Genomic DNA, 5356 nt, shown 5'->3' on the forward strand with positions numbered 1-5356 from the left:
TGCGTTCATTTCAGCACATGCAATAGCCTCTGGTAATAAAAGTCTGATCGTATTATTGCTAATCGCAGTTATAGTTATAGTGATAGTCTCGTACTAGTCATAGACAAACTATAAGATATATATTTTTTCTTTTTGAAATGTAGTAGTATTTTCTTTTTTTATTTGATATCAGGTCAGTTGGCATGTGGGTTTGGCAGCAAATTATGGTTCAGGTTGCTGGGCTTCTTCAAAGGGTTCCTTTGTGGCTCTGTTCATTGTTAGTTGTTCTGTTTCAAGTATAAGATTTGGCAGGTTATTGAACGAAAGGTTTCAATTGTTACAGGTCTTTTTCTATGCAGTTGATCAATTGAGTTGTTTATCTATGCTTATTGCATGTATTACTATTACGCACTCTAGAATTCTCTAACATGTTTTGTAGATTTAAATATTCTAGTAGTTAGTATTATGCATTTATATTTTAGTTATTTTGTTTACTGAAGGAACTCTCTTCAATCCAAATTTAATTTTTTATATTTTTGTGAAAATTAATAAATTTAATTAAAGAAAAAAAGTTCAGTTTACTGACGGATTATTTCGTCAGAATGACATAAATTCCGTCGGTAAACCTAGGGTTGAAATAGTTCCGGAACACAGTTAGCGACCATATTTGATGGGTTTACGACTGAATTGTAGTCAGTAAATTAGCGACGTACTTTTACGACTGCTTAATATTGGTCGCAAAGTTAACGACGAAATAGAAAAAATAGTCAGTAATCCCTTACCGACCAGCTAGTTACTGACCGAATGATTTCAGTCAGTAACTCATGAAATTCGGTCAGTAAACATGCTTAGGGACTGAATTGCGACTGAAATATTCAGTCCCTAACTACTGATTTTCTTGTAGTGAGTTGAATATGGCCACTTGGAATGCGATTGCCACCAAGCTTTTAAGAGAGAGGTGGTATCTCCTGGCAATTTTCTCAAATGCATCTCCCAAAGTGCACAACAATCATCTTGCTCAATATTGAATTAAAATTTGGACTTACACTTCCAAATTTCCTCCCACTTTGACATTTTATAATTATTATTGAATTTAAGTATAGTGAAACCGGGATTGTTTGTTCTGTTCTGTTTTTACCTTTTCGCTTATGGCTCTGTTCTGTTTTGCTCTGTTCTGTTCTGTAAAGTGCCCAAATATATGCAATTGTAGAAATAGATTAGTTTGTTGTTGCAATTCAAAAAGAAAAACATAAAGTATTTAAAAGGCCTCTTGGTTTGTATGCAATTGTCTCCTATTAGTTTGTTGTATGCTCCTATTATGCAATTTACTTATTAGTTATTTTCTTATACTTCTAATGTATGCATTTATAATGGAGATTATGTCTCAATTGAGCTGAAAGAAAGAGTCTTATTGTTTGTTGTTATCTAATTGTTGTTTTTTAAGTTTCAGCTTCTTTGATGCACCAAATGGAAATATTCTCTAGCTTCTGATTTTAGTTGACTTAGAAATAACACTGTCATGAAAGAGACTGATTGTGATTTTGCTATTGTAGAAATAAATGCAATTATTGAACATGGACAAAAGATCCCTTTTTGACAGCTTCTCTTGTAAATTCAAAGGGTATTCATTCATTTACCTTGTTTCTGCTTTATTTTATCCCTGCTGTTCTATTCTCTTCATCGGTTTATGTATTACTATTGGTCATTTCTTTCAATCTTGCTTGGTTACCGATCTTTCTGTCATCTGGTATCACTCTAATTGGTCTATAAGCTAAGTTGTAATTTGTGGTATCTATGCAGTGCACGTCTGCCACAACACAAATTACAAAGGGCGAAACAAGGAAGACAAGGTGATTTGATGCTTATCAAATAATTAACAAAGGTTTGGTTTTCTAATTCTGAGTATTTTGCTTCTTTTCTTGCCTGATTAATTAGCTGTATTAAATAAGAGAAGAACGAGTCAATGAAGCATAGTTCTTCAATCCTCTATTTCTGCATTTTTTTACTACTTTTCCCTGTTCCTTAGAGTCAATGTCAACTACGAGACCTTCAAAAAGTGTTCACTAAACGATGGGATGCTAAAGTAGAAAAAATCTATAGAAAAAATCTGTAGAAAAAATCTGTAGAAAAAATCTAATTTATGCTAAAGTAGAAAAAATCTGTCAGTAAAGGGCTATTTTTTTGTAGTGATTGCTCATCATTTTCTCTTTTTCCATCTTCTCAATTCCATTGAGTGCCATTTCATCAACACATGGAAGTCAATTAATGGATAAATTTGATGGGATGCATGGTTGGATAGAAAACGCTACATAATTTCCGTGTAGTTAGTTTGGTAGGAATTTCTCTATCTATAAAATGTTAAGCCTAACAATTTGCAAAATAACAACTTCAAATGTCAAAAATTAATTGCGATTCCAAAATGTTAATTTCAACTCACTTTGGGAAAAAAATATCAGCTCCCTTAATTTCTTATAAATTATTATTTATTTTTGAAAAAGAACCAAAACAAATAATTTGGGTTCTTCTAATATAAAGCCCAATATTCTAGATATGAGGATTTGGCTTTTCCCTTTTACCTGTTAACTGCTTCCGTAAAACCCTAATTACAGGTCTTTAAATTTGTAGTCTCTTCCTTTCACCTTCACTATATTTGAAAACCATCTAGATAGAGTTTCACCTTCACAGTTATCTTCATCTTTATTGTCTGCGAAAGAGGACCAGGTCAATATCTTTTCTTCATCTTTGTCTCTTATTCATAATTACTTCTATTTTTCAGACATCTTATGAAAAGAATAAATAAAGTTATTGTCAAAGATGATGATTTTAGATTTGGATCGATCTAATTTTGAGTATTGTATTTGATTAGGTCTTAGTTCAAGCTGGGAAGCCTAGAAAAAACTGGTCCAATTATCAGAAAAATAAAATCAATAAAGAAGCATACAGAGCTCTCACTGCCTTCACTAAATAGAGAGAGTGAGAGAGAGATGTAACCATGGCTGCTTAGGCGAGCAAGGAAGGATCTTTATATGTATATGAATAAAACCAATTTGAATAGATCTAGGTTGCAGTGTGTAAGAAATTAAAAGAAATCTGAACAATTTCAGTTGATTGTGATGGTTTGAAACAAATTGGCTGCAGGAAAAATGATTAGCCAGGAACATGAATACATCTAGCCATCCTTCAAAACCCTAGATGTTCTAATTATGATTCATATGATAATTTTAATTTTTGCAGGAAAAAAAATGGTAAAGAAATTGGAAGAAAATCCATGTCTAGATGTGACTGCTTCATCAGTCCATGTTCTCACTCATACAACTCCCAAGGAAAAAAAATGGATATTCTAGCAATGATTGCAGAACGTTGCCGGCGAATTATAAACTATGTAAGTTGAGTTCTAAAATAACAAATCTCTTATTATTGTTAACCTAAGTGAAAAATATGATGTTTTTATATTGGTTCATTGTGTTCTCAAATTGCATGATCAAATGGATTATTCAAATGCTATTTGTTTTCTGAACAGTTTCCAGTCAGATTGGACAGCTAGTTTCTTTCCCAATGATGTTTTTCTTTCCCAATGATCCAGTCAGATTCCTACTGATTTGTTTTTCTTCTTCATCATCCTCCTTGAGATCTTCTTGGTCTTAATCGTGTGTTTGCAATGCCGCTGCATATGTTCTAGTCTTCCTTGGTTGGACCTTTTTACATCCACAACGAACAGGAAATCCTCTCTGAAGTTGAGCCAGTGGTCTCAAAAATCTTGAGGATCAAAGTAAGCCATAGAATTTCGTATGGAATGCCAATTATGATCTGAAGTTGAAGGATCTTCCCTCATCTGATCAATTTGAAAACTTTTTGGTGAGTTTGTTAGTGCTTTGCCTTTTCAAGAATATAGTCGTCCCAAGGCAGATACGGTGAGCATTGTTGTGAAATCACACCAAGTTTTACAAAATTTGATAAATTGATCCAAATTAGATTTGGATCAACATGGCGGCTATATTTGTCATAAAATCTGAATCTTTGACGGACATTGATGTTAACAATGTGTTATGCTTTGGGATTGAAGATGACCATAGAGGATAAAAGGAGCAAAGAAGAAGAAGAAGGATGTTCAGGGGACTTTGTGAGATTAATTTTGGTCCAAATGTCAGAGTACTATTTTGACAAAGTGCAGTACATACCCTCAAATAAGTTCAAATTATTGTTTGCTGCATTTCTCAAGGATTGAAGTTTGTAACTACTCTTCACGGATTGAAACTCACATAGATGGCAAAGAATTTATTATAAGTTCCCATTTCCCCCATTTTTTTCTTATTGCTTTTTACGAGGTCTTTTGTAACCATTCCCGATATATTTGCCCCTATATTATCACAAATGAATGAAAAGATATAATTCAACCAATTTAATATCTATAGGTAATATCATATCAAAGACTAATTCAACATTTAATATCTAAGATATATAATATCTTATCATTCCCCCCTCAAGTGTGGAGATATAACATACACTTAACTGCTTTTTTGCGACTTTGTCCGGTACAAAATGGAAGTCCAGTTCCTAATGTTTAGAACGTTTGTGGAAAATTGGGTTTGCCGTCAAGTAAGTTCCTCCTAAATTGTCACAAAAAAGACTGGGGGCAGCCAGGTGGTGGGAAATCAATCTCATCATTCATTAGCATAATGAGCCAAGTAACCTCGGATACAAGTTTAGCAAGAGCACGGTACTCCACTTCAGTAGAAGAACGTGAAACTATTGTTGCTTTCGGGATTTCAAAAAGACGAGGGTTATTGCTGACATATACTGCAAAACTAGACATTGGTGTTGACTGAAGATATCTAAGGATCCATTTAACTTCCTTCCAATGTGTATGATGCGGTTGGTGGATAAATTGGATCACCTTGTTAACCGAAAAGGCAACATCAAGGTAGGATTTGCAAATGGATCACCATCTTCCAAAGTGAGTTTCATGGAAGGACAAGCTGGCGTGGAGATGCCTTTTGATTCATGCATGTATGATTTATGTAAGAGGTCCCGTATATATTTGTGTTGTGATCAATTGATATGTTGGCCAACCAAGAGACATAAAATGACTTAAAAAAAATAAAAAAATAAATGGAAATTGTATCCATACCTTGTATGGATGAATAATAAATGCATGTAAATGCATAATTGGTTAACATACAAAACAATGTGAATTGTTGACAGGGTAAAATAGATAGGCTGAATTTTCAATAATATTTTTCTTTTCATTCACATTAATGTATTTACCCATTTTTGTGGTATTAATCTAGACCATCTAAGCTGAGATAAATCGTATTTATATTGATAATGACTTCTTAACCAATTTTTCCATTGATTGATCCATTGAAGTTTAATTCAT

General features: G+C 33.2%; 1 long non-coding RNA gene across 3 annotated transcripts; it reads left to right on the forward strand.

The window, feature by feature from the left end:
• Positions 1 to 216: 216 nt before the first annotated feature.
• Positions 217 to 4333, forward strand: LOC136232253 (uncharacterized). 3 transcript variants are annotated; one of them, XR_010690437.1, is made up of 5 exons: positions 217 to 256; positions 1533 to 1600; positions 1780 to 1861; positions 3214 to 3361; positions 3500 to 4333. It is a non-coding gene; the product is annotated as an uncharacterized lncRNA (long non-coding RNA). The 3 variants fall into 3 exon arrangements; XR_010690436.1 differs by lacking the exon at positions 217 to 256 and having other exon boundaries at positions 1228 to 1600; XR_010690438.1 differs by lacking the exons at positions 217 to 256; positions 1533 to 1600; positions 1780 to 1861 and adding an exon at positions 2578 to 2700 and having other exon boundaries at positions 2846 to 3361.
• The last annotated feature ends 1023 nt before the right edge of the window (positions 4334 to 5356 follow it).

The sequence above is a fragment of the Euphorbia lathyris genome, chromosome 6, assembly GCF_963576675.1.
Source record: "Euphorbia lathyris chromosome 6, ddEupLath1.1, whole genome shotgun sequence".
NCBI classification, from domain to species: Eukaryota; Viridiplantae; Streptophyta; class Magnoliopsida; order Malpighiales; family Euphorbiaceae; genus Euphorbia; species Euphorbia lathyris.